The following is an 8,424-nucleotide window of genomic DNA, read 5'->3' on the forward strand; positions in this document are numbered from 1 at the left end:
CATTCTCCCTCTTTCTCCCTCTCTCTCTCTCTCTCCCTCTTTCTCTGTCTGTCACTCTCAAATAAATAAATAAAAATAATTTTTTAAAAATGTAGAATATGGGGCTGGAGAGATGGCTTAGCGGTTAAGCGCTTGCCTGTGAAGCCTAAGGACCCCGGTTCGAGGCTCGGTTCCCCAGGTCCCACGTTAGCCAGGTGCAGAGGCTGGAAGCCCTGGAGTGCCCATCCTCTCTCTCTCCCTCTATCTGTCTTTCTCTCTGTGTCTGTCACTCTCAAATAAATAAATAAAAATTTTAAAAAAAATGTAGAATATAATGGTAACTTATTCTACTGGGCTTGCAAATGGGCCACACTTAGATGTTCAGTACACAAAGCAGTGGTATGAGATGTAACAACATTGAGGAAATATGGTCTATGTGGTGAAAAGAGTAAAAGTTCACTTCTCTGGGACCTTTTCCTAATAACTTTATAACTCTCCTATGAACTCTTAGAAAGCTACTGTCAACTGCATATTCTGACTGGCTCTCTAATGGCTACCGTCATGGCTTCATCTCTGAGAATTGAACTTGCTTGTAGAATCTTGTTTCTCTGTCAACACCAGCTCCACTCTGGTAAGAATGGTGAAAGCCCAGTCAAAATCTACCTAGCTACACCTCCAATTCCAAGCCAAAGTGCTTATAGCATCAGAACTATATGTAGAAAGTATTTCAGAACAAATCTTTGAATTATATCCTCAGGAAAGTTGTCCTTTTGCTGGTCATGGTGGTGTGTGCCTTTAATCCCAGCACTTGGGAGGCTGAAGTCAGAGGATTGCTATGAGTTTGAGACCAGCCTGGACTACAGAGTGAATTTCAGGTCAGCCTAGACTAAAATGAGACCCTATTTCAGGAAGAAAACAGAAGGGAAAGTGGCCCCTAGGTCCTTGAAAAGATGGGGGTTTTAGAGTGAATAAGGGTTGGACGGCAAATCTAAAAAAATAGAGATAATGTGCATTACTTCAATTCCACAGAGAGCACCTATCCTCAAATTTATCTTGTTATAGTAACACTGAGTGTGATAAAATGGTCTGAAAATGCTGTCTCAGACAATGACTGTGGTAATTTGAATGTTAAATGTCCCTCATAGACTTGTGTGTTTTGAGCACCTGATTTCCTTTTGGTGGTGCTGTTTTGGAACCTTCAGGAGAAATCATGTCACTGAAGGGGGGGCCTGAGGTGGAATAGCCCAGCCCCACTTGTTTGTGCTTCCTCCTCTATGCTGATATGAAGATGAGATGGCAGCTTCCTGCCTGTGCAATGCTTTCCCCTCCATGACGGCCACTTCCCCTCAAAACTGTAAGCCAGCAATAAACCCTTTTCTTCTGAAAACTGCTTCTGGTCAGTTATTTTGTCCCACTAACCATAGTCACCACTAGAATGCCCATCATTAGGCCACAAAGTGGGTTCTGCTGGTCTTTCCCATAGGAACACAAGATAATTGGCTCTATGGGGAATTAGGTCCACTTTCTACATCCCAAGGGCAATGTTATAGGCTGCTGTTCTGTCAACATAGCGGCTGTGACCATCTCCATCAGCAGCCATGATTACCTACAAGATACTCTCAGTGAGGTCAGACTTGACATTCTCTTATTAGACCCTCACCTGAATTTCCAGCCAATTCCTCTGATACCTGTTCCCACTGCATGGGATTTTTCCCTAATTGTGCATGGTCTCAGGAGATATTATAGAGAAGGTAAAAGATTAACTCAAGAGGAGACTCAATCTAGGCTGGTACAGTGGCATCATCATCCTTGCTTGGGTGAGACTCTTCAGTGAGGCAGCTGTGTGGGGTCACCCAGGCTGTTATAAGTGAGTCAGTAAATGCATTGGTTCATCAAGTTACACTTAGGTGGAAAGGTTACTTTAGTCTGCTATAGGCACCCTATCTGTGTAAGCAGACATTTGTTCACATCTCCCAGGAAAATGCAACAGGAAGGTATGAGGTCTTAGGAGCCTCAACCGGTGCACACCCACATAAGGAAACCACAGCACCCAGAGACATGGATTGGAGGGGGAATCACCCTGCTGTCCTACACTTCTCACTTATCTCCAGGACCAGATATGGACAGAGAAGACCAGCTTACATGGGGTCCTTCAATTTGTTCTTAACTCTTTACTCTCTCCTAATGGTCTCGGGAGACTTAGCGGCCTAAGAATATAATAACCATCATTACAGACATGCCCCAAACATGAGGGAGGAGCCATGTCTGCAGGGAGCCCAGTGTGCTGCCCTCACAGCGACCTCCCCTGGTCAGCGTCAGTGTCAAAAGGCCACCTCTTCTTCCAGGCCTGAGTCCCTCTTTGTTGCAATCAGTTTCTCATTTCTGGGGTAAAGCACCTTACCAAAAGCATCTGATGAAAGTTGTTTATTTTGGCTTATAGTGTCAAGGGGAAGCTTCATGGTGGCAGGGGAAAGATAATAGAGCAGAGGTTAGACATCACCTCCTGGCCAAAATCAGGTAGGCAACAGCAGCAGGAGAGTGAGCCAACTAACACTGGCAAGCTAAGGGTTAATAAGCATTAAAGTCCACCCCCAGCATCGCACCTCCTTCTCAAGGCTCTGCTTCCCAAATTGCCATTAGTTGGGGAGCGGACATTCAGAACAGATGAATTTATGAAGGGCACTTGGTTCAAACCACCATATTCTTTTATCCTCACATTAGCCCCAGGGAGCCTGGGAAAGCACCAGGATCAGAGCAGAGTCTCAGGAAGGCAAAAGACCAGGAACTAGTGCTGAGCTGCAGAGAGATATATTTTCACAGGTGAGAAAAAAAAAAAAATCATGTCAGTGAACACTCTGCTTCCTTAGGCAGAGATGAGAACCCTGTTGGGCTCTGTCAGTGACTAGGGGTGGCTATAAAAACACAATAAAACCCAGATAATTTTGAGTTTGTTTTTTTGTTTCAACAAAAATATATTTGGAAGCTTTTGTTTCTCTCTTTCTGGATGGAGCATTAGCTGGCTTCCTCCATAATAAGCCCCCAAATAGAATGAATGCATGAGAGGTGGGAGCCGTGAGGACAGCCCAAAGCCAAAATTAGAACCAAGCCCTGGGAGACAACAGAACCCTGGATTTTTCACAAAATCTGCTCTCTAAATCTGGCTCCCAAAGCAATGCTCTTTTGCTAAACTGGCAGCAGTTGCCACTAAGAACCTCGACTGTAGCTCAAATATGTCAATCTAGGTCCCTTGGCAGTGAGTCTACCTGATATGAGTGTATCTATTGCTCCTTCGACCCCACATGAGGCAACTCCACCCCCAGGTCTCTATAATTTCTTTTTTACTTCTCCCTTTTCCTGTCTAACACATCTTTACCAGGCCACAAACTGATCAAGGGGGGAAAAAGGCCATGCAAATGTTCCCTTTATTTTGCAACTGATGGGGATGGATCAGCTGAACACTGGTGTGCTCATATTGTGTTTCCAGGCTTAATTATTCTCTCCATCTGGTTTGCTGTGATGTGACTCTCATTGTTCAAGACAGTCCCAAAGTCAAATTGATTTTCTTGTGCTACTCTTGATGGGATACTTATCAGCAGCCTCATCCCTTAAGTGAGGGTGACCTTTCTTAGAATGAAGTGCTTATCCCTGTGCCTTGCCCTTTCCATTGATCTTCATCCAGAATAGAACTGAGTGTGGATGAAGTTGTTTACTTGGCAAATAGAGGCTGCTCAGGAGGTAGAGAAGCTAACCCAGACCAGTGGAAAGATCTGAAGCACGAACAATGTACTGGATGTATACTTACTATTCACCGATTCAAATTTAACTAAATGAACTGAAGGCCAACTACTGATTCACAGCTGTCAAGCGAGAGGCCATGCTAAGTACCGATATTTGACTTTTAGCAAAACTGAGCACACTATTTTTTTAGAGTATGTCAGATTAAATTTAGATCAGGCACTGTGCTAGCTCCACAATAAATTTTATTTCATCCAGTCCTGTTTAATCTAGTTTAAACTCTTCATTGCCATCCATGTATCATAGATCAGGAAATTGAAGACACCAAGAAATTTAGGAACATAAGGACCAGGAATTCAAACGTGTGTCCCTGGACCTGAGTCCTGAGTTCTTCCTCTTTCTCCAGAGCTCCTCCAGACTGCTTGCATATAATCTGTGCAGATCCACATAGTAGGATCTCAGAATTAGAGAGCATCCTAAGGAAATAATCCATAAACAAGACAATAGGAAGGAGTGAGCATTCACTAAGAGAGGCACAGAATATGGTAATCCATCCTATTAGGAAAACCTGTGAATATGAAACTGTATTTTGTTGTTGTTGTTGTTTCAAGCAATTTGTGTTACTTACTAAAATGTAAGAGTATGTTATGGTAATTAGTACTAAAATTTTAGGGACTATTTTTCAGTTTCATTACATGTTTTTCAAGATGAAAAACTTTTAAGAAGATGATGATTTTAAAAGTATATGGTAAATTTAGATTCAACAAAACAATATCATATATAATTGGAAGAATGTGGTCATAATACTGTCTTTGCATTTGTGAACCTGAAGATGAATTAATAGCATAGCATGCCACTAAAATCGATGGCCTGAGAATACTGAAGAAATTATCCATGAAGAAATGCACTGAGGCCCATGCCAATGTGCTCGTTAGTCCAGGCTCTCTGCCACTTGACATGAAGACTCATAAAACAGAGTGCAGAGTAGAAATGCCACATGTAGACAGCAAAAATGAATGTGGTGAGTTTTTTATATTTAAAATACAATTGTAAAATGCTTAATCCACCAACTCAGAGCCTACAGTGCAGGTGGGGAGGGGGTGGGAGCTGCCTGCCACCCCAGTTGAGCATGACTGCGGAACACAGCCCTCCCTTCCGTTGTCTTCTGTTGAGAGGCCCAAGAGTGCGCCCCTGAGGTCACAGGACCAGAAACAAGGCCCAAGAGGTGTCTGAAGTCTTTGCTTGCCAAGGAGGCTGGGTGCAGCCCTGTAGGTCCACCCCTGAGCGAAGTATCCCCAGGTGGGGCGCAGCAGGATATGGAAGAGCTGAGAAGGGCAGGGGGTCTTTAGACAGGGCTGACGGCAGCAGGTAGGGTGCTGCCTCTGGCGGACAGGCAGGGAACCCCTAAATCAAGGAGCTGAGAATGGCTAGTCCTCAAGCCTAGACCCCCAGGTTCTCTGGTTATAAGCTAGTATCAGAGTAATGGTTCACAGGAAGTGGTTAGCTTGAAGGGCTGAGGCCCAGCCTGTGGGGTCCAGGAAGAGGTGGGGGGAGGGACAGTACTATGAAGGCAGAAAAAGGGGCCTCAGGTACCTGCCCCACATTCACCTGGAGATTTCCAAACCAAAGCCTACAATTTACTTTGACACAGAGAAGTACTCAAAGAAAGTTACAATGACCAAAAATGAAAAATATACAGATACCCACAAAATTCAAACCATTTTTTCATATTCCTCAATATGTTTCATTTTCCTTTTATTATTTATTTTATTTATTGGAGAAAGAGAGAGAGAGAGAGATGGGGAAAGGAAGAAGTTGATAAAGAGAATGGGCACACCAGGGCCTTTGGCCACTGTAGATGAACTCCAGACATATATGCCACCTTGTACATCTGGCTTCCATGGGTCCAAGGGAATTGAACCTGGGTCCTTTGGCTTCACAAGCAACTGCCTTAACTGCTAAGCCATTTCGCCAGCCCCACTTTCTTTTTTTTAACATTTGGGACACTTCACACACTTACATGTCATCCTTGTTCAGGGATCATGCTTATCTTCTCTGTATCAATTCAATGTTAGTGTAAAAGCTATCACAGCAAGCACTCTTTCTTCCGCCTTCCACTTAGGCATCCGTGAGAGCAAGAGACTGGTTGTTGGTGGCTGGACATAGGCACATTATGGACAGAGCATCTATTTGCCCAGAGTAAGGTGGAAGCGACGCCGCTGCATGCTTTCAATACACAAACATCAAGCCTGCCCTTGACTCCTACTACAGGCAAAGCAAACACAGGTGATCCTCAGGACTGAGTTTCTGCCTTCCCACCTAGACTACTTCTGCACCTTTCTGCAACGAAAGGGGCAGTCTGGCCTCAGGCTAGAAACCAGGTTCGCTGGAGGGTAGGTCCTAGACATTTACAGTGCGGACATTTGGTCAGGACCGTGGACTGTGAAATAGCAGTCAACTTCCTATCCACTGCTAGAGATGACTGACTACCCCTGTTACCGGCTGAAGCTCTGTTCCAGCTTACACAGGGGTGGCTCGTGGTTTCACGCAGTTCTAGGGCTGTGCTGTAGAGTAGCTGCCCGTCTAGTTGGCAGCTGGCCCTTCTCTTACAGGGATGATAGCATGAGCCATGGCAGAGCCTGCTCTATCACTGCCAAACGGCATGGCTGAGAACGAGTAAACATAAGGTGGAGTCATCCTCCAAAATCGAGCTGACCACCTGGGCTACTACAGCTGCCCTAATCCAAAACCATCATCCACTCCAACCCCATCTGCTGGTCAGGAGAGGGGCGGCCATCAGGCTGGCTGAGCAGCGCATCAAAGAGACCACAGAGACTGAGCAGCTGGCTGGACACAGCCGCCCTCTCTCCACCACTTCTTGAGGAGTTAAAGCAGGCTCAGGGACAGAAACAGCCTTCATGCCCAGTCTTACTCTGGAAAAGACTAAAAGAGTAGCCTTGGTCTCCGAGGAAACCATTCATTTTTGCAGTGCAAGGCATTCCGTTGTTTGCTTGTTTTGGAGAGAGAGAGGAAAAGAGAATGGGCACGCCAGGGCCTCAGTCACAGCAATGGGACTCCAGATGCTTACGCCACCTAGTGGGCATGTGCAACCTTGTGCTTGCCTCATCTTTGTGCATCCGGCTTACACCCGATCTGGAGAGTCAAATATGGGTCCTTGGGTTTCACAGGCGAGCGCCTTAACTGCTAAACTATCTCTGCAGTCCGCAAAGCATCTCTTGTCCCAGTATTATTCAGACTGTTCTGCTTCTCAAGTACTGATTTCACAAGGGAATGGTACCTGGGACACTTTCTGAGCTGTAGCCATCAACAGAGATGGAGCACCACAGACCCTTCAAAGTTCCAGTCTTGCTGGAAGGGACAGGCCATTATATGCCTTCCGACCACACCATGCAAGGGCTCGGAGTTCTGAAGCCAGACTCTCTCTCCTAGCTTTGTGCTAGCAGCAAACGTTAAACACACTTCTCATCTGGGAGTAGAGTCCCTGCCACCATAGCGACAGGGGAAGGGAAAACCTGCCCATTTTCCTATCTCCCAAAATATTAGAGGTGGGTTGGCACCCTCCTCCCAGCTCTCTGAGCCCTCTTCAGGCCAACGTGCCCAGGACGTAGCTGGAGGAAGGTAATACAGGCATAGGCATTTATCTATGGGGGCTAAAAAGACCTGCCCCTTTTCTGGGAGGCAGTAGGAATTCAGAAGCTAAGATCACAAAAAAATCTTATTACTTAATGTTTGTAGTATATCTCCAAGAAACAATATTAAGTAAACTTCGAAAATACTCTTTTTCTTTTTCTTTTCTTTTTAAATTAATTTATTTATTTGAGAGTGACAGACACAGAGAGAAAGACAGATAGAGGGAGAGAGAGAGAGAATGGGTGCGCCAGGGCTTCCAGCCTCTGCACACGAACTCCAGACGCGTGCGCCCCCTTGTGCATCTGGCTAACGTGGGACTTGGGGAACCGAGCCTCGAACCGGGGTCCTTAGGCTTCACAGGCAAGCGCTTAACCGCTAAGCCATCTCTCCAGCCCGAAAATACTCTTTTTCAATTAAAAATTCATTAAACTACTAAAACCCCTTTCATGCACTTCTGTTGTAAATCAGGTATGTGTAATAAACAATAACAACAAAAAAAGAATGGAAAAAAGGAAAGTTTAGTTTCAAAAGGAACTTCTAAAAATATTTTATCCATTTATGTGTTCTAAAGAAAAAGAGAAAGAGTCAGAGAAAGAGAGAATGAGGATGGGCATACCAAGGTGTCTAGGCACTGCAAACAAACTCCAGATGCATGTGCTACCTGCTGCATCTAGCTTACATGGGTACTGGGGAATCAAAACTGGGTTCTTAGTCTTTGCAGACACATGCCTTAACTGTTAAGCTATCTCTCAAGCCCTCAAAAGGAACTTTTAAAGTAATGAATACATGGCTTTGGGGGTAAATGGATGGCAGCTCATTTGTTTTGTGAAATTCCAAATTAATGAGCATGATATAGTTATTGCTGACATTTTCTGATCCTCTATTTTGACTCTTTGGAGGGTCCTCCCAGCTCCCCTCTAATCTCCTCTCTTTTCCTATCTATTGAGTTGGGACAGCCCTTTGACATGCCAATCAGTGGGAAGGTAAGGAGGAGGGAGGTCGCAGTGCATGGAGGTCAAGGTCACAGTGTAAGTAAGTTAGGTCATTCCTTCTGGTCAA

At 45.0% G+C, this 8,424-nt stretch overlaps 1 non-coding gene across 1 annotated transcript; it reads right to left on the bottom strand.

Annotated features, from left to right (window-relative positions):
* Window positions 1-5,706: 5,706 nt before the first annotated feature.
* LOC123456118 lies at window positions 5,707-5,813 on the bottom strand. The gene has a single exon (XR_006634338.1). It is a non-coding gene; the product is annotated as a U6 spliceosomal RNA (small nuclear RNA).
* Between the last annotated feature and the right edge of the window lie 2,611 nt (window positions 5,814-8,424).

Source organism: Jaculus jaculus, chromosome 19 (genome assembly GCF_020740685.1).
Source record: "Jaculus jaculus isolate mJacJac1 chromosome 19, mJacJac1.mat.Y.cur, whole genome shotgun sequence".
Classification (NCBI taxonomy): domain Eukaryota; kingdom Metazoa; phylum Chordata; class Mammalia; order Rodentia; family Dipodidae; genus Jaculus; species Jaculus jaculus.